The sequence below is a fragment of the Pelobates fuscus genome, chromosome 4 (genome assembly GCF_036172605.1).
Source record: "Pelobates fuscus isolate aPelFus1 chromosome 4, aPelFus1.pri, whole genome shotgun sequence".
In the NCBI taxonomy this organism is placed as follows: domain Eukaryota; kingdom Metazoa; phylum Chordata; class Amphibia; order Anura; family Pelobatidae; genus Pelobates; species Pelobates fuscus.
In genome coordinates this window covers 277168595-277190189 of record NC_086320.1, presented here as the reverse complement: position 1 = coordinate 277190189, position 21595 = coordinate 277168595, and positions in this window count along the sequence as shown.

Below are 21595 nucleotides of genomic sequence, written 5' to 3'. Positions count from 1 at the left end.
ATATATATGTATATATATATATGGAATCATATATATACAGAGGCTAGAACATATAGTAATAAACAATAATAATCCATATCCAGCTCCAGGACGGATCCCATGGCGGGTACCCGCAGGAGTACCTAAAGGAACCAGTGCCAATCTGTAACGAAAATATACCCCAACACGCAGGATTCAACTCAACAGAAGACAACACAGAGGGGAGATACGTCTACCAGACCTTAGAATGGCCGGACTCGACGTATATGAGAGGAGGACAGAGTCAGGAGCGATTCGAGGTCAAGGGCACAAAGAGACAGCGTAAACTAGGACTAGCCGGGGGTCTGGTACACAGTAAACAGCAAGCCGGCAAACGGAACAGATAAGGATAAAGAGAAAACGTAGTCAGAAACAAAGCCAAGGTCAAGTACGAAGGAACACAACTGAACACAACAAGCGCTAAAGGGAACTGAAACAGAAACCACAATAGGGCAACGAACTAAGGGAAAAAGGTGAGTATGTATGCCTAAACATCTATTTTGATTGGTCCCTGTCACATCCACACCCCCAAAAGGTAAGTGTATAGGGAGTGTGTCGTGACAGGGACCAATGGGAGGCCTTCGCCAATTTAGGCTCCCACTGTCCCTTTAAGAGCGCGCCCGAGACCCGCGGCACGCTCTTTGAGTCAGGCGGGACACGTGACCGCTTCTCGCGGTCACTGCCCGCCTTTCTGTTGCAGCCTTCGGATGAGCCGCGCGCAGCTCTTGCAGCAGCAGGACCGCGCGCGGCTTTAACAGAGGACCCCGGCTGGCCCCTGGAAAGGGTAAGTACCGCTACACAATCAAGCTTCTCGTTGAGACCATGAGGGGACACTGTGTCCAAATGGTGCATCCAGCGGGCTTCCTACTGTAGCAATATTTTTTCCCTATAACCTCCTCTAGTCAACGGTGGTACCCTTTCCAATACTTGATATCGCAATTGGGAAGCATTATGTATTTTTTCTTTGAAGTGCTGTGCAGCCGTTGCATCCGAGTTAGTGCTTTGGATTGTTGTTTTATGTTGGGACACTCTGTCCTTCAGAGCATGTATAGTTTTTCCTACATAGCCCAAGCCGCACGGACACTTCAAAAGGTATACCACATAATCAGTTTGGCATATAAAGAATTTGAGTCCATCATGTTCAACCTTGAACCCCATTCTTTTATGCTGGATATTTGATTTATTTTTGGGACATGGGTTACTTATATTTATGAACATTGTTACAGACAGATACAATCTTATTGCATGGGAACTATAGAACTGCACATTAGGCTGGTATAAGCCATCATTAGGCATTTACTTCAGTAGCAGACGAGTGTATGTCAACTAATGGTATATGTTTATATTAGCCAAAATTGGTTTTGTTTTGTTTTTTTATACTTTTTTACTTGTAAAGAAAGACACTGGATAAAATATTATTTTGATATTATTCTTTAATAAATATAACAACATTTTAAGACACATTTGACATTTGATTTTTACCACTGTTAGATATTATTATTATAGTACTGCTTTAATATACACTTAAAATATATTACTGGATGATAGTTATTCATTAAATTAAAATTCTTGAAAATATTTCCAACTTTAGAGAACCAAAGGCAGTAGAAAATAATTATAAGATTTTAAAAGAAAAGATTAAGATTGTAGATGAAAAAATTTCGACTACAAAATCCACCAAATATAAAAGAGACCAAGATGATTACAAAAAGGGTCGAACTCTCAATCAAAACAGCAGGATTATTTTAATAAAAAGAAATACAAATCTAGGGTCCGAAACCCATCTGGTCAAAATTTTGACCACAAGACCAGACGTAATTTTTTTAATTCAAATTTTACTTCTAACCGTAAATATCCAGCTATTCCCAATTCTAATTCCAGCTCCAGTTCTAACTATGGAAGTTATTCAAATTCTAACTCCAATTCGTATTCCAAGTCTATTTCAAGGAAGCGTAGTCCTCCCTTGTCTCCTAATGACACCCACTCTAATAATGACAATCAAGAGATTTTTTTAGACAGGGGGCAAGACCTAAAACCAGAACGAACGTACACACTTCCAACTCAAAACAGATTCCAAGCACTAAGATCTCCAATAAAAAAAAGACCCCATTCAGAAGTGGAGGAGGATCAGACTATATCAGCACATCTCCCATACAGACAAAATTGAATAAAATTGAAGGCATCTTTAATTTATCACAGGTTCACTTTTCATCAGATTAATTATCTCTTCTAAAAAAGGGACTTAAATTTGCCCCTACAACAAATCTCAATGCTTTTAATTTATATTTGGAAAATCAAAAATTTCTGAAAAAATTTACTATTAAAAGATTTTTTCAAAATAGAGATATAAATAACTCTCAAGAGATTGTACCATCTAAAGATGAACCAAGAAATGATTCAAATTCTGTACATAATATTCTACATACTCCATTTAAACCAAATTCTCATTTTTATCCTTGGTCTGCAAAGAGCAAATACTTAGACATTTTTAATGAATTAGTTCAAGCAGACCTAGATAAATGAACTAATAACAGATATCAGCCGAATCTTAACAAAAAGTAGAGACTGGCCTTGAAAAGGTTAACTAATAACCCTGATTTAATCATAAACGAGGCAGACAAGGGGGGAGGCACTGTGATTATTGACAGATCTTATTATATGGAAGAGGCATAACATCTTAAATGATACTAATACTTATGAGATTTTACAACACAATCCTACTTCTATGTTCTTACAGGAGTTAAAAAAGTTGTTAGATTTCGGTTTAGACATTTTTTTTTCAATAAAAAAGAATATGATTTCATTTTCAATCACAATTTTAAAACATCAACTTTTTATTTTTTGCCAAAGATCCATAAAAATCTCAAAAAAAACCCTGGCCGTCCTATTGTTAGTGGCATCAATTCTTTGTCTTGTAATCTTTCCGAGTATATAGATTTTTTTCTTCAACCTTATGTTTCTCTCAGTGATACGTATATTAGAGATACCAGACATATTTTACAAGATTTAACTTCAGTCCAATGGAAATCAACATACATTTTAGCTACTGCAGATATAGCAGCCCTATGTTCCAACATTCCACACCAAAAGGGCATTTTAGCTATAAAAGATATACTTAATGATCATCAACATCTTTTATCTATTCACTAGATTTTTTTATACAATGTATGTCATTTGTACTTACAAATAATTTTTTATGGTTCGATGGACAATATTTTTTACAGAAATGTGGCGTCGCCATGGGTTCCAAATTTGCTCCTGGTTTTGCCAATATGTACGTTTCCCATTGGGAACAACGTCATGTTAGGCTAGGTGTTAATTCGGGGGGCAGTTTGGTCCTATGGCGGCGCTACATAGATGATGTATTACTCATATGGGAAGGTTCCACTGAAAGTTTAAACCTCTTTTTTGAATATATAAACCTAAATGATTATAACCTTAAATTAACTTTCAATGTCAGTCCTATAGATTTATCTAATGCTCATCATCCCCCTTGGCTTTCTAATGTTCCAAAAAGCCAACTTATTCGTCTTAGAAGAAACTGTTCAGATGATACAACATTTTTACAACAAGCACAAGTGATCAAAACATGTTACTTAGAAAAAGGTTATGATCAGGATCAAATTAATATAGATATTCAAACTATACTAGAGATAGACAGATCTCAGTTTTCAAGAAACAATTATAATAAACAACCAGATAAAAAAAAATTCTGGTGCTCACAATAATAAATTCCAATTTGCATTCATAACCCAGTATAATCCGCAGGCAAAACAAATAAAAAAAATTCTAAATAAATATTGGTATATTTTGGAAAGAGATAATTTACTTAAAGATATTATTCCTAAGAAACCCACAGTTATTTACAAATGAGCAACCAATTTTTAAAAAACAAACTGGCTCCTAGCCTTCTTCCTATATATCCTTCATCAATGTCGGATACTTTTCTTAAACCTTTACAAGGCTTTTTTTTCCTGTGGACATTGTTCCACTTGTAAATACAAAAAAAGGAAAATTACCAGTTTTGTCAGTACTCATACAAAAAAATTATATCAAGTTAAAAAACATATCCAATGCTCCACAACTTTTGTGGTCTATATACTCCAATGCGGCTGTGGGGCCCAATATGTGGGTAGCACTACCCGAAAACTTCATATGAGACTTTTAGAACACTTTAATAATATTAAAAAATTCAAACTTGACCACAGTGTACCTAGACATTGTAGTACATGTCCCCTTTTTCGTTGGGACAATTTTCAAGCCTTTGGCATAGAACGTATTGTATTGGGCTGTAGAGGAGGTGACAAAATCCAAGAGTTAATGCGTCAAGAGGCCTTTTGGCAGGGCCGGCGCTACCTGTAAGGCGGACTAGGCAGCCACCTAGGGCGCCCCTTGGGAAGGGGCGCCGCCAGGAGCACCGGCCCCACTCATGCTGCAGCCGCCTGAGCGCTCTGTAGAGAGCCTCAGGCGGCTGCAGCTGTGCCCGGACTGGTGCGTCCATGAGGGACAGGGAGTGGGGGGGGGGGTAATAAATGGACAAGGGGGGAATGGACAGGGGGGGATAAATTGACAGGCAGGGTGGGGGGAATAAATTGACAGGGAGGGAGGGGGAAGTAATAAATTGACGGGGAGGGAGGGGGAATAAATGGATAGGGGGACAGGGAGGGGGGTAATAAATGGACAGGGAGGGGGAGTAATAAATGGACAGGGGGGTAATAAATTGACAGGGATGGGGGAATAAAGGGACAGGGGGGATAAATTGACAGGCAGGCTGCGGGGATAAATTGTCAGGGAGGGTAGGGGGAATAAATTGACAGGGAGGGTGTGGGGAATAAACTGACAGGGAGGGTGGGGGGGATAAATTGAAAGGGAGGGGAAATAAATTGACAGGGTGGGGGGGAAGAAATTGACAGGGAGGGGAATTGACGGGGTTGGGAGGGGAGAAGAGAGTGACAACGGGGGAGACGAGAGTGACAAGGGAGGGGGAGAAGAGAGGGACAAGCAGGGGAGAAGAGAGTGACAAGGGAGGGAGAGAGGGAGAAGAGAGTGACAAGGGAGGGGGAGAGATTGACATCCATCACACACACACAATGCACCCCTTACACACAAAGACAATGCACCCCTTGCACACAGAAAAACCCAATGCATTACACACACCGACACACACACACAAGCAATGCAACCCTTACACACACTCAATGCACCCCTTACAGACGCACACACTTCATCCCTTACATGCACAGAAACACACCTTGCAGCCCTTACACATACAAACACAGATTCACACAATGCATTCCTTACACACATCAGGACATCCCCTACTCCACCTCCTGTGAACAAACTCATTGGTGGAACATGAAGGTGGACCCTGGGACCCAGACCTTGAGCTGTGTAAAGGGCGTTAAAAAAATGGAGCCTGTTCTACACCAGACCAATGGAGCCAGACTGCAGCTAGAGCCCATCATCATCCTCATCTGGTTGTAAGTAGGCAATCTAGTATATTATTAGTGACACTAATTTCTAATTTGCCTCACATTAAAGAAACACTATAGTCCCCAGAACCACTTCAGCTTAGTGTAGTGGTTCTGGTGTCTATAGCCTGTCCCTGCAGGCCTTTTAATGTAAACACGGCGGCACTGCAGCACTTGCATTAGTTAACATGGCAGATCATATGGGTGGGGCATTGTGATGTCATATGGGGGGGGGCGGCAAACTTTACTTTTGCCTAGGGCGGCAAAAAATCCTTGCACCAGCCCTACCTTTTGGATATATAACCTTAAAACGTTACAATATGGTCTTAATGCCGTAATAGATTTACAAGGTCTGATTTGAATTAATATTTAGAGTATTGGATTTATTTTTTTATATTTTTGTGCACCACTTCTTTTTCCTCTGATTTCTGTATGTGCCATTAAGGGGTATAACATTGTCATCTGTTTCATATGTATATATTGGCATTACGAGTTTTTGGGACTGTATGACCTTGATTATATATATTTTTTATGCAGTTTATGTACTCACTGTTTATTATATTATTTATTTTTTAGTTTATGTTGTTTATTGTTTATTATTATTATTTTATTTATTTAAATTGTATTGTTTATTGTTTATTATTATTATTTTTATTTATTTTAATTTTCATTTATTTTTATTATTGTTATAGTTTATTTGTATTTGTATTTTGGATATATCTTTATATCTATTCTTTTATATCATTTATACAGAATACTTGGTATTTTTCATAATTGCTATTCAATTATTATTATGATTTCTCTCTCCATACTTGTATGGTGACAGATCGCCTGTACTGTGCATTTATTCTTTTCTATATAGATCTCCTTTGCGTGCGCTATAGCACGCTTGATGATTATCATGCTCTAGTGCTTGGTATTCTATCTCGATTTACGCATGCGCCTATTACCGGATGGACATCACAGGAAGTGTGCCATTGCGTTCCAGGCTGGAACGCACGCCGCCGGTGAACGACATTAAGAGGAATTACTACGGGTATAAGAAGCTCTTCTATCAAAAGATACAACATATATTCCTGAAGAAGTCCCTGATATTATTTGGACAAAACGCGTTGGATATTGGACTCTTTATTTGTTTTATTTATTTTTTAATATTTTATGTACTTCTTTTTTCCTGTGGCCTAAGTTGGAATTCTTTCCAGTTGCCAGTTTCCACCACGCTGCTGTTTAGTTCCACTTGGAGTGGAGATATGCCTGTTTACATCTCTATGTTTGTAAGTGCAATCAAATAAATATATTTTGTATTTTTCTTACATTCTTCACCATGTATGGTTCTTTTTATCCATTCCTTTGAAGACATCCATATTGCTTGAATATACTATCAAGTTTACATTATTACATATACCCCAGGGGGGTGAGAGGCCTGATTTCTACTTTTGTTTGTGAGTTTGCTACTAGCACCACATTTCTCACTATCATTATACCGTGTTATGCTATGATTTGTATTTTGTAATATTCTAGATTCACTATTATTCTTATATAGAATACTTCAGCTCTGTTTTTTTTCCTCCGGGTTGTATCTTAATGTTGTATGCTTATTGGATGTGGTTCCTACTTTTCTGTTTCACTGTTTACTATTTTGGGTGTTAGTGAGGTACACCTGGGACCCTTTCAATTTAGCAGATTTACTATTCTGTTCTTAGTGTGTATACTACTGTTTTATCACTTTTATTCATTGTATTACCCCCATTTTTTGGTTATAATTGTTTTCTCTTCTGTATTGTTAATTAAAAATGTATTAATAAAAATTATTTGAAAGAAAGACACTGGAGATAAGCCAGTCCAAGTCAGAAATGCATACAATTAATACTATTAAGTTGGATAAGAATAAATACCCATTTCCATGTGAAATACTTTATTGATATTATTAATTGATATACAAATATATACTGACATTTTAGGCTTTTCGTATTTGCTTTGTCAGGGGTTAAAAGAAAGATAATTGTTTATTTTATTGCAATTATTGTGATGTTGGATTCCATACATAGAGAGTAGACATGTACAATTTGTTTCGGTCCGAATTAAAATTTGGCCGAATTTCAGGTAATTCGGACATTCGGGTGCTTCCGAATGTCCGAATAGTTGAATTACCGAAGTGCCGAATTGCTGAAGTCCCGAAGTGCCGAAATTATCGAATTTCCGAAGTGTAGTAGTGCCGAAGTGACGAATTGCTGAAGTGCCGAAGTTCCGAAGTTGCCGAAGTTCCGAGATGTGTAAAAGTGTAGAAGTTCCGAGGTGTCAAAGTGACGAAGTTCCGAAGTTCCGGAACACAGTATTGCCTAAGTACTAATATACTTACCCAGTGAAAGAAGAAGAATGTTACACTGTATACAATTTCAAATAAAAAGTATACAAACATAGACAGGATTCGCTGTACGTATTTGCAACAATTACAACAATCAAGTAACATACATTCATATAAAATGTAAGTTACTTAGCCAGTCATGTAATGACAGGAATGAATAAGTAGATAACTCCCTAATTCCCACGGTATTAGGGAGCTATCTACTAAAAGGCTGAAAGACCTAAATTGGTCTTTCAGCCAAATTTACTAATACTAAGTAAAGATTACTTAGTATTAGTAAATCATGCCCCTACTCGCTATACCGCAAGTAGGGGCATGTCTATTAAACAGTGAGCAGTCTGTGGCTGCTCACTGTTAAAAAATAAATAAAAAAGGGTCCCCCCTCCTTGAGCGGGTGGGGGCCCTAAAGTAAAAAAAGGGGGTGGACCTATTGTCCTCCCCACCGGCCCCCACCCCTGAGCGGCGGGTGGGGGCCCTAAAGTAAAAAAAGGGGGGAGGACCTATTGTCCTCCCCACCGGCCCCCACCCCTGAGCGGTGGGTGGGGCCCCTAAATAAAAATTGGGGAGGGGACCTAATGTCCTCCCCCCTGGCCCCCACCCCTGAGCGGTGGGTGGGGGCCCTAAACAAGAATAAGGGGGGAACCTAATTTCCTCCCCCCTGGCCCCCACCCCTGAGCAGTGGGTGGGGGCCCTAAATACAAATTGGGGGGGACCTAATGTCCTCCCCCCTGGCCCCCACCCCTGAGCAGTGGGTGGGGGCCCTAAATACAAATTGGGGGGGACAGGCTGCTCACTGTTTAATAGACATGCCCCTACTTGCGGTATTGCGAGTAGGGGCACAATTTACTAATACTAAGTAATTTTTATTTAGTATTAGTAAATTTGGCTGAAAGACCAATTTAGGTCTTTCAGCCTTTTGTTAGATAACTCCCTAATACCGTGGGAATTAGAGAGTTATCTACCAAGCGGCTGCAACAAAAGTCCCAAAATGCCAGAGTTCCGAAGTTGCCGAAGTTCCGAAGTTTCCAAAGTGCCGAAGTTCCGAAGTGCCGAAGTTCCGAAGTTCTGAAGTGCCGAAGTTGCCGAAGTGCGGAAGTTCCGAAGTGTCTAAGATCCGAAGTTCCGAAGTTGCCGAAGTTCCGAAGTGGCGAAGTTCCGAAGTTCCGAAGTGGTCACGTGCCAAAGTGCCGAAGTTGCCGAAGTTCCGAAGTGTCGAAGTGCCGAATTGATGAAGTCCTGAATTTCGGAATGCCGATCCGAGCCAAATATTTTCCCCATGCACATGCCTAATAGAGAGAGCTGGCATTGTGAGTTATATTTGTAGAATATAAAAAAAACTCAAATAATCTAATTCATTCTACTAGAATTGCAGTAAAAAATATACTGAGGTAGAGGTAAAATATCTGCCTACACAAATTTCCATATAGACAAAAAATGATTTCCACAGTGAAGCAATATCCCCACACTGTAGTTCCAAAAGTGTATAGTAGCCAACAAGAAAACAAAGAATGGAGTCTTGCGCAACTTAAATTTAAAGGTGCTACACCTTTAATTCAGAAGGACAAAGTACAACAAACGTTTCGGGCAATAGCCCTTTATCAATGCTAATGTCCTTAAGTGAGAACTAGGTAAAAACAAGTGTCCCATGTGTTTGTCTGTTTGCAGTATAAACCAGTTGTTGCGTATGACCTTCTGTATTTGTGGTGTAAGTGATGAAAAGGTACTTACGAAAGGCATTCTGTCTCGTTTGATTTTGTTTGTCGTTGAGAGTAATTCTTACCGATTCATATTTTTGGCCTCCCGTTTAGCTTGGTGTAACAGACATGGGCTATATCCCTTGTCCAGGAATTTCTTTGAAAGGTCTGTTAGGCCTGTGTCAATCATGTTGTCGTCACTGACTATGCGGCAGACACACAAAAATTGGCTGTATGGGATTGAACAGATTTGTTTTGGTGAATGGAAACTGTTTACATGTAATAAACTGTTTAAATCAATTGGTTTGGTGTATAGATCAGTACATAGAAATCCATCCTTTTTACAGATCTGAACATCCAAAAAATTCACAGAGTCAGTACTTATAACTGTGGTGTATCTAATGTCTTTATGGCACTGATTAAGGTAAGTGAGAAATACTTTTAAGTCGGTCCTCGTGCTCTGCCAAATCATAAAGCAGTTATCTATAAAACGCATTCATTTGATAGCGTGTCTCTAAAACAATTCCTGTTTGTACACAAAATTCTCTTCAAAGTCTGTCATGAACACGTTAGAGTATGATGGCGCCATATTTAGAACTGAGAGTTGGTAATTACTTCATCCTTCAGAGCCCTCTCTAGCACAGTTTGGATGATTTTAGACACATAGGGTGTAGTATCGCTCTTAAGGACCCTGTAATTATTTTTATCCATTAATTGACTCATAATCTCTTTGTGGTAGTATTCTCTATCTTGTATCACAACAGGGCCACCCTTGTTTGCTGGTTGCTGGTTTTACTACAATCTCTGGGGTTTGAGAGATCTGTTTAATGGCTAGTCTTTCCTGTAATGTTAAATTATGTTTGATATCTTGTTGATACCAAGGTAGTTGTTCTACTTGGGAGCTCACTATATTACAAAATGTCTGTACTGCAATGTATTTAGTCATTTCTCGTTAACATCTGTATTTTCAATTGATTATGAATGATCCAGTAAAACAAAGTTCAATCTCTTGTATTATTATGTGCACCTATCAGGTAAATATTGCTAATAATGAGATAATATAGGGTTTGGGGCATTTGACTTCCTGGAGTGTTCTTATCACTGATTAATACATTTATGTCTATGAATATTTGGCCCAGGAACATGCACAACACATTTCAGATACTAAGATAAATTGACGTTCTTTTCAATTTTACAATTCTGTTTTGAAAACACTGCCTTATTAATTGGAGAGGGCACCGGCAACGGGACAGAATTAATCTCCAATCCCCAAAAGTCAAATATAGGACTATATGAACAGAAATGATTTTCTGCTTTCAGAAACAGATTAACCATGTGAACAAAAAAAAAAATCAGTTTTTCTATACCGTAACAGATTTATGGAAACAAGGGATCTGGGGAATGTAAAGGAAGATGTTCAGTTTTTGGGTGATGTTTATGATCTTGTGGGAACAGCAAGAAAGCACCAATCTTCAGTGACACAGAATTAAGCAGAAAGTATAAAACATGACCATGTTTTTATAATCACACTGAATTCTTACTGAACATATGGCAACAGACAATTCTTGTATATACAGACGTGACTGCTTTTGTCTGGAGTGTGAGATGTTCAGTATGGCACAAGATTACATTTAATTTGTTATGGGTTCTTTCTATTTTAATAACTCCAAAGTAACATAAATGCATATTATGAAATTGGTTCCTGAATTTAAAGGAACAATCAAAATCTCTAGACCACTTCAGCTAATTTTAGGAATTGAAAGAGATTTAACAATCATTCCGAACAATCATACCAATTTCTACGTTCCAAGAAAGCATTTTATGAAAATAGAAATATTGAGGGAGAATTATTGGATCACACTGAACATACCACAGGTTCTCATTGGCATTATTCAGCTTTAAGATTGATTTTTAGACACATATCCCAAAACCTTAACCTTACATATCCCAAAACGTTTATTGATACCACAAAAATCTCCTAACTTCTCCAGGGATTATTTTAGGAAAGCCTAACCAGTAAATCACCTTTTTGGAATGTTTTTATAGTATTGTTATATTAGTGTTTACAAATGCAACCTAAACATTCATTTTAATAGCAATAGTAGTAAAAGTGTAATAGTAGTATGCGATGTTAGTAAAAGTGTGAGTTAAATCCATAAACTAAGAATGTATCACTGTAGATAGAATGTGTATGTCTGTGCATCATATGAATAATGCTAGAATTGTTAGTCCTTGCATCTGCAATGGCATCATTGTTCCATTCGTATGTTTCTATACATTTAATTACAATCATTTTAAAGCAATCCAGAATTTCTGGTTTTAAAAACAAAAATTTGCATAGCTGAATCTCAAGCCTTGTTTGAATAAGGATGTAAAAAAAGTCCAGATAAAGACCAGATGCTTCCATTCCAGCAACATTAAATTACATATAAATATCTTTACATATAAACATGTTTACAATGATCCTTCATTTACCAGGGCAAGTTGTACTGCATCTGACCATCTTGAAAATGCATCAAGTGGCAATTTATTAACACTCGCACTGCGTGTTGTCCGCAGACAAGAGCACATTATTTGAAAACTCATGACAGTTGATCATTATCATTAAATATACAGTTGATATATCATTAAAATGTTAACATCAGAAGAAATTATACTACTCTACTTGTCTTTTTTTTTGGTAGAGGAAAGGTGGGAAAGCTAAATAGTACTTTATCTGACACTGTATACTAATATGCTAATTATTGCTTACATGTGCTATAATATGCTACAGGGTTTAAAAGAAACACACAGCCCATTTTATCCATATCACTCCTGTTAGCAAAGTATGTGGATAGAATACAAAAGTCTTCTATTAAACTAATGTGCCCATGTAATTCAAACAACCTGAATATACATATTTTATGAATATAATGAATGCCGCTTGTAAAATTCCCTCCCAAGCAAGAGAAATCCCTGCCCTGCAACCCTGGGTCCATGACAAGTGCCATGCAAATTCTTCATAATTTAAAATGTTATCACATCTTTTTTGTCAATTATTGCTATTACTATTAATTATTTAAAACCAGTTAGATGAAGACTCTTAAGACAAAAGGCAGCGCTTGCTACAAATTGTAATGCAAGAAAAGAACTGTGAGAATGGGTCCTTCACTATACTTAATCCTTCTATGGCTAATATATATCATTAAGATCTCAGTGGGCCCTAAGCAGATTATCGATTTGTGTCCCCCACTTCATTCTTCACATTGGTATGGTAAATAGGGCAAAGCAAATTCATGGTCCTGAGGCGGCCTGCGGTCACCCAAGGTCATCTTCTGCTTAATCTTGCTCTGGTGTTGGAAAATAATACTGTAACCACTGATGATGAATGGTCATTTGAATGTTGTAGTCATGTGTACAGTATATAATATAAGGGTTTTAATTGCAATATGAAATTAATTTAGAAAGAAAATAAATATAAGAACTCATATGCCCTGCACTCCAGCTCACCAGTAGTCATGTCAGTACCTTGGTGCAAAACTCCAACCACAGATATAAAAAATAAATATAAAAAAAGATAAGCACACTCGTAGGATTTACAATTGTTGCTTTTATTGATACAAATTCCTGAAAACAGTGGACAACATTGCAGTCCTGCCAGGAATTTATACACGACAAAGTTACAGGGTGAAATGTGCACTTAAATAGGCAAGTAGGTGATTAGAAGGTCATGATATAAAGGGGGACCTACTGTCCTCCCGCCCGCCCCCACCCGTGAGCGTTGGGTGGAGGCCATTAAAATAATGAGGGGGGGGACCTACTGTATGATGTTGTATCGATCAGGTAGTGTAAGGGTTACGCCCGCTTCACAGTGACAGACCAAACTTCCCGTTTAACGCACTGCAAAAAAACGCAAACAGTCCATTTGCACAACCGCAAACTCCCCATTTGCACAAGGTTGGATACCAAGCTAGCCATGTCCCGTTCCTTGTCCTCACTGATGTCATTGAAGGTCTCTTCCTCCACCCAGCCACGTACAACACCAAGGGTCCCCGAAAGGTGACAACAAGCCCCCTGGGACGCCTGCTGTGTTTGGTCTTCCACCTCCTCAAAGCCACCTTCCTCCTCTGACTCCTCTTCTTCAGACTCCTCTCTCTGCGTTGCCTCTCTCTGCGTTATTATAAGGTGTGTTAAGTAGTACTATTCTTATCAGTTTAATCCCTGTTACGAGTAGAGGACTATTTCCTTGTTTCGCCAAACCACTTCAAAGATGGAAAAAGCGGTATGAGTGGAAGAAACGAGGAAATGTGGTCAGGTGGTGGTGCCAGCCCCACCGAGGGCTTGTACCCAGGTATGATAATAAACTGAAAAAAGAAAAAATCTCCCAAGAAGGAGATCTAAAACTGGCATAGGAAAAGGTTAGACAACTATAATAAAGTGATACTGTGGTGGAATCTCGGTAAAAATAAATTTAGTAGGCCGAGATTACCATGTGGCATGTGTACGTGCATATACTGGCGTATCGGTCGGTTGGTTGCACGTGGCAAAGATACGATCAGTAGTGTACGGAGCATGTGCGAGAATACCGGATATAGTATTCCCCTCCTCCATTGTGCTGGACAAGCCATGCGGTCAAGCAGGAAGTTAGTTCTTGTTCGTTTTGATTGGTTAAGAGAATGTGCGGGTGGAGCTTATTATGGGAGGAGTTATGTGCCTATATAAGGAGCCTGCACTATTGTCCGGGGCTCAGAACTTGTTGTATTTTGGTGACATTAGTCCCTCTGAGTCCCGATCGGTGAACCGAATAAAGAATCTCTTCCTTCCTGAAGAAACCTGTGTCCATCTCTCTGTGCTTGGCTTCCGTCAGTTTCTCCGGTATCAATACCTACAAATCCTAGTGAGCATAGGTGTATAATAGAGGGAGAAAGGGAAAGCAGAGTAATGCTTCCTAATACCGTGGTTAGTACCCTTTGTAAAAGTAAATTGAGTAATGGACAAAAGTCTTTATTGTATCATTTATAAATAACAAATGGATACTATACTCATTCCCCTATAGTGGCTAATTGTGTAATAATGGTAATACTATTATCTATTATATAATATTGCCAGGGGCGAGAAAATTCCCTCTAAATAGAAGGGTATAGGCAGAGAGTATGGAGACCGGAGTGATGCTGTCATAAAAAGTGTCAATAAGGTGATATAAAGTTAAATGTATCACAGACACACAGCCACCCTTTCTCTTAGCTAGTTTCCAGAAATGCTGGATAGGTAAAAGGGCTAAAAAGACTCAGAGAGGTCTAAGAAGAATCCTCTAAACTAGCCCTAATCTCCTTAAACACTTCAAGGGTGTTCTAAGCTAAAGCTCAATCTAAACGTTTAGATGACTGCCTGATTTCCCATCACAGATGCTGGCTAGGAATAACACTGTGCAAGACAAAGAGTGGGTCTAAGTGCCCATAGTGCAGTAAAGTGTCCCTAGTGAAGTGAAAAAGAGAATAACGAGCTGGCGCCCAAGAGAATAACGAGCTGGCGCCCTATCAAGGGACGTGTATATGGCATCGATTTTACGAACCGGGAGATGGAAAAAGATGCTTGGTCGGTCCTCCTACCAGGGGCGGACTGACCACTCGGGCAGATCGGTCATGGACCGAGGGCCCGAGGCAGTCAGGGGCCCGGCAGGTTGCACAGCCATGCTCTGGCTGGGAGATCAGATCACAGATCTCCCCAGCCAGAATCAAACATATTCTAGGGATAGGTTGCTCCTGCTTCCTATACCTCTCTGTTTCCCCCCTCCACTCCCACCTTCTCAGACCTGGCAGTGATCCTGCTGCTCCTGCCAGGTCTCCTCCATGCAATGACTGCGGAGCTCCGTGTGAGGGGAAGAGGCGGGGCCGAAAGAGGGGAAGTTGCATCACTTCCTGTCCTGCAGAATCTGCTGAACCCAGGCAGACAGCAGGTAAGTAAATATTATTTTTTTTAAAGCTAATATCCCCCTTCACCCATCCCAGCCCTGTGCCCCCCTTCACCCATCTCAGCCCTGTGCCCCCCTTCACCCATCTCAGCCCTGTGCCCCCCTTCACCCACCCAGTGCCCCCTTCACCCATCTCAGCCCCAGTGCCCCTTTCACCTATCCCAGCCCTGTGCCCCCTTCACCCATCCCAGCGCCCCCTTCACCCATCCCAGCTCTGTACCCCCTTAACCCACCCCAGTGCCCCTTCACCCATCCCAGCTCTGTGCCCCCTTCACCCATCCCAGCCCTGTGCCCCCCTTCACCCATCTCAGCCCTGTGCCCCCTTCACCCTTCCCAGTCCTGTGCCCCCCTTCACCCACCCAGTGCCCCCTTCACCCATCTCAGCCCCAGTGCCCCTTTAATCTATCCCAGCCCTGTGCCCCCTTCACCCATCCCAGCACCTGTACCCCCTTAACCCACCCCAGCGCCCCCTACACCCAGCCCTGTGCCCTCCTTCACCCAGACCAGCCCCAGTGCCCCCCTTCACCCATCCCAGCACCTGTACCCCCTTAACCCACCCCAGCGCCCCCTTCACCCATCCCAGCCCTGTGCCCCCTTCACCCATCCCAGCCCTGTGCCCCCTTCACCCATCTCAGCCCTGTGCCCCCCTTCACCCATCTCAGCCCTGTGCCCCCCTTCACCCTTCCCAGTCCTGTGCCCCCTTCACCCACCCAGTGCCCCCTTCACCCATCTCAGCCCCAGTGCCCCTTTCACCTATCCCAGCCCTGTGCCCCCTTCACCCATCCCAGCACCTGTACCCCCTTAACCCACCCCAGCACCCCCTTCACCCATCCCAGCCCTGTGCCCCCCTTTGCCCAGCCCCAGTGCCCACCTTCACCCATCCCAGCCCCTGTGCCCCCTTCACCCATCCCAGCCCTGTGCCCCCCTTCACCCATCCCAGCCATGTGCCCCCTTTCACCCATCCCAGACCCTGTGCCCCCTTTCACCCATCCCAGCCCCTTTGCCCCTTTCACCCATCCCAGCCCCTGTGCCCCCTTTCACCCATCCCAGCCCCTGTGCCCCTTTAGCCATCCCAGCCCCAGTGCCACCCCCACCCAGCCCAGCACCTGTGCCCCCTTCATCCATACCAGCCCTTGTGCTCCCTTTACCCATCCCAGCCCCTGTGCCCCTTTCACCCAGCCCCTGTGCCACCTTCACCCATCCCAGCCCCTGTGCCCCCTGTATCCATCCCAGCCCCTGTACTCCTTTATCCATCCCAGCCCCTGTACCCACCTTTTCCTATCCCAGCCCCTGTGCCCCCTTTACCCATCCCAGGCCCTGTGCCCCCTTCACCCATAACACCACCTGTGCCCCCTTCACCCATCCCAGTCACTATGCCCCTGTATCCATCTGAGCCCCCTTTCACAGCCCATCTGCCCTCTTTATCCATCTGAGCCCCTATGCTCCTTCACCCACCACAGCCCCTATGCCCCTTTACCATCCCAGATCCCACTCCCCCTTCACCCACTACAGCCCTATCACTCTCATTCCTATCCTTCCCTGTACCCACCACAGCCTCTTTGCCTTCTTGTACACTCCTCAGCCTCTCTCTCTCCCTGTACCCACCTCACCCCTATGCCTTCCTGCACCCACTACAGTCCTCATCACTCATCCCTATCCCTCCCTGCACTCACTACAGCCCCTATCCCTCACTGCTCCCACTGCAGCCGCTATCCCCCCACCGTCCGTATGCCCCCTGCACCTACTATAGCCCATATCCCCCTTCATGCACTGCAGTAACTATCCACACACATACTGCAGCCCCTGTATCTCCCCCACACAGTAGAGCCTCTAGTATCATACAATCATACACTACAGTCCAAGTATCCGCCAGCTGCCTACTAAACCCCCTATCCCACACACACACACAACCAGGGCCGGATTAACATAGGGGCTGATGGAGCTGCAGCTCCAGGCCCAGGCCCATGGAATAGGCCCATTGGTTTTAAAAAAAAAAAAAAAAAAAATTATTAGATTATTCTGCAATACCAGCGCCGGCCAGTAGGGGTCGCTGTTTGTGTGGAGAGAGGCAGTGATAAGAAGTTAAGGCATCTCCCTCCCTGCCTCTCTCTACTCACTGATCCGCGGGGGAGCAGCTCTGCACAGAGAGTCCAGACAGCAGCTCCGAGACATGGGGACGCTGAGACATTGGGACACTGGGGAACATGGGGACCCTGAGCATGGACGTCCACAGGAATTTTCCGGGGGGGGGGGGGGGGGAGAGGGGGGCATAATTGTAATGACATCCATGCTTGGCCCCTTTTTGACAGTGTCATGAAAGGGAAGGAGCATAGTCATTTTCACATAAAGCAAGGATGAATAGCATTTTCACAACTATGGTGTCAGGAATATATGTTTGTATTCCTGACACTATAGTGTTAATTTCATCAAATTACAGGAAGATTCTGGTCACCATAACAACTTTATCTAAATGAAAATGCTGTGATGCAAGGTGGCCCCTGGGTGCTCTTTCTTTGAAGGGGTGAAATCACTCTCAAATGGTTTACCCCCAAAGGCTTCCTTTAGCTCCAGATCTCCAGGTCGCTCAGTGGTATTCGACTTCTGAAACAGAGTGTCAGGAAGTGCAGATTGACGTTGAGCATGGGTGCCGCTGATTGGCTAGAGTGGTCAGCTGACACTCTAAGCCAATCGCTAGTTCCCGATTCATAAAAATGTTTTACGTTTTTATGAATGGGGAGCTACTGATTGGCTTAGAGTGCTAGCTGACCCATCTAGCCAATCAGCGGCACGCCCTCTGTGTTTCCTGACACTCAGTAAATAAAAGTGAACACATTAACACTGATATTGTTTGTTTTTACCTGGGGAGATGAGAAGGTCCAAAGTTTCCCTGCCAGGCCCAGGTACCAACGCCTTATGATGTGGTGTCCAGAATGAAGTGCTCCAATCTCATTTTCTTCTCCTTCATTTGACACAGTCTTCTTTGTCTTCTGAAGCTCCTTCACCTTTCTGCTACTTTCTGCTTATTTTGCGCCCTTCTGCTTCTTTTCTCTTTCTGATCCCTTTCTGCTCCTTGATGGCTCTTCCTGCTCCTTGATGGCCCTTCCTGCTTCATGCAGACCCTTCCTGCTTCTTACTGCCCTTCCTGCTTCTTTCTGCCCCTTCCAGCTTCTTGCAGCCCCTTGCTGATCCTTTCTGTTCCTTCTGATTCTTCCTGCCCCTTCCTGCTCCTTGCTGCCCCTTCCTGCTCCTTGCAGACCCTTCCTGCTCCTTGCAGACCCTTCCTGCTTTTTGCAGACCCTTCCTACTCCTTTCTGCCCCTTCTTTCTCCTTGCTGCCCCTTCCTACTCCTAGCAGACCCTTACTACTCCTTGCTGACCCCTCCTGCCCCTTGCAGACCCTTTCTACTCCTTGCTGACCCCTCCTGCTCCTTGCTCCCTCTTCCTACTCCTTGCTGCCTCTTCCTACTCCTTGCTGCCTCTTCCTACTCCTTGCTGCCTCTTCCTACTCCTTGCTGCCCCTTCCTACTCCTTGCTGCCTCTTCCTACTCCTTGCTGCCTCTTCCTACTCCTTGCTGCCCCTTCCTACTCCTTGCTGCCCCTTCCTACTCCTTGCTGCCCCTTCCTACTCCTTGCTGCCCCTTCCTACTCCTTGCTGCCTCTTCCTACTCCTTGCTGCCTCTTCCTACTCCTTGCTGCCTCTTCCTACTCCTTGCTGACCCCTCTTGCTCCTTGCAGACCCTTCCTACTCCTTGGTGACCCCTCCTGCTCCTTGCAGACCGTCCCTACCCCTTCCTGCTGCCCCTTCCTATTCCTTGCTGACCCCTCCTGCCTCTTGCAGACCCTTTCTACTCCTTGCTGACCCCTCCTGCTCCTTGCTGACCCCTCCTGCTCCTTCTACTTTACCCTCCTGCTCCTTGAAAACCTTTCGACCCCTTCCTGCTTCTTGCTGCCCCTTTCTATTCCTTGCTGACCCCTCCTGCCCCTTGCAGAACCTTTCTGCTCCTTCTACTTTACCTTCCTCTATGCGGTCTCCCCCACCCCCCATCCCTCACTTACCTGCTCTGTAGGCTGCCTCTGTGCTTCTCCCCTGCGGTTTCAGTCATGAGAGAGAGGCAGGGATAAGCTGTAGCTTCCTGTCTTTCTCCATTCACAGCACCTACTGGCCAGCGCTGGTATTGCACTGTATTCTCACACTAAAACTAGAAAAATAGCCGCACAAGCTGAAAAATCCAGGGGGGGCAAGTACCCCCCTTTACCCCCCCCCATTCGGACGCCCATGACCCTGAGACACTAGGGACACAGTGGCCCCATGTCTCCCAGTGGCCCCTAGTCTGTGTCCCCATGTCTCCCAGCCACTGTCCCTAGTGTCTCAGTGGCCCCATGTCTCCCAGTGTCCCCATGTCTCTAAGTGTCCCCTAGTGTCCTAGTGACATCAGGACACTGGGAGACATGAGGACACAAACTCTAAGGGACACTGGGAGACATGGGGATACAGTGTCCCTAGTATCTCAGTATCCCCATGTGTCCCTGGTGTCTCTCAGTGTCTGTAGTGTGCCAGTGTCCCTAGTGTCTCAGTGTTCCCTAGACTCCCAAAGTCCCCTAGTCTCCCAATGTCTCTGTGTCCCCATGTCTCCTAGTGTCTCAGTGTCCCCTAGTATAAAAGAAAAAATCTCAGACACTCACTGTGATAGATTTAGACAGGTTTATTGGACACCGCAACGTTTCGACCTGTACCCAGGTCTTTATCAAGTCTCCAATGTCCCCTATGTATCAGTGTCCCCTATGTATCAGTGTCTCAGTGCCCCATGTCTCTCAGTGCCCATATTGTCTCTGTGCCCGTAGTGTCTCTGTGCCCGTAGTGTCTCTGTGTCCCCTAGTATAAAAGAAAAAAATCTCAGGCACTCACTGTGATAGCTTTAAGCAGGTTTATTGGACACTGCAACATTTTGTCCTGTACCCAGGTTTTTATCAAGTCTCCAGTGTCCCCTATATATCACAGTGTCTCAGTGCTCCATGTCTCCCCGTGTCCCCTCGTGTCTGTCATCCAGTGTCCCCAAGAGTCTCAGATTTCCCAGGTCTCCCAGTGTTCCCTAGTATCTGTGTCCCCATGTCTCCCAGTGTCCCAATGTCTCTCAATGTCCCCTAGTGACATGGGGACACTGGGAGACATGAGGACACAAACACTAAGGGACTGGGAGACATAGAGACACAGACATTCCCCCTTTTTGTGTATGTTCGCCCGTTCAGCCGTTCTGGTTATGTGATTTGTGTCAGTAGCCCACCCTTTTACCGCATCCATAGACTTCCTGCTTTACTGGACACTGCTGTTAGGGGGTATGGGTTTACTTGAAAGATGAAAGCATGAGATTAGCAAAGGGTATGTGTTTCTCATAGTTGCATCCTATGAGTTTCCCTACAGCATCATCTCCATCAGATACACGACGCTTAGGAGGTAGGACTGTTTTAGTGTTTTTGGTCAATAAGATTTTGTAATTAGGCCCATCATAATTATCAGCACCAGGCCCACTGGGCTCTTAATCCGGCCCTGCACACAACAGCCCCTATCCACACACTCTCTGCAACACAACCAGCCCTCTCCACTAACATACGACACTGCAAACAGCTCCATACACACACACAAACCCACAAGGAACCTCACTGTATGCACGTAATCCCACAAACAGCATTCCCACACATTCAATACCACATGCAGCCTCCCTACACAAACATCACAACAGGCATCCTCAGCATGGCAATACTGCATACATCCTCCTTATACATACAAACGCAATTATTACAATTACTTATATAGCACCAACATATTCTGCAGCGCAGTACAATAAGTAAAACAAGTCAAACAATTAATTCTTATTCAACATGTTGACATACAGGAACACAAGCAGCATCCCACACAAGTAGCCTCCAAACACATGTGTTTGGAGGCTGCTTGTATGGTTGAACATGTGGGGGATGCTGCTTGTGATGTCACCAACAAACACAGAGGAAGTGTTTAATTAAATTTGCTTAATGTCTTTATTTTAATGAGGGGGGGTGGGGCGTAAGGCAAGCTATTAAGGGGTACTCCACTCAAAAACAAT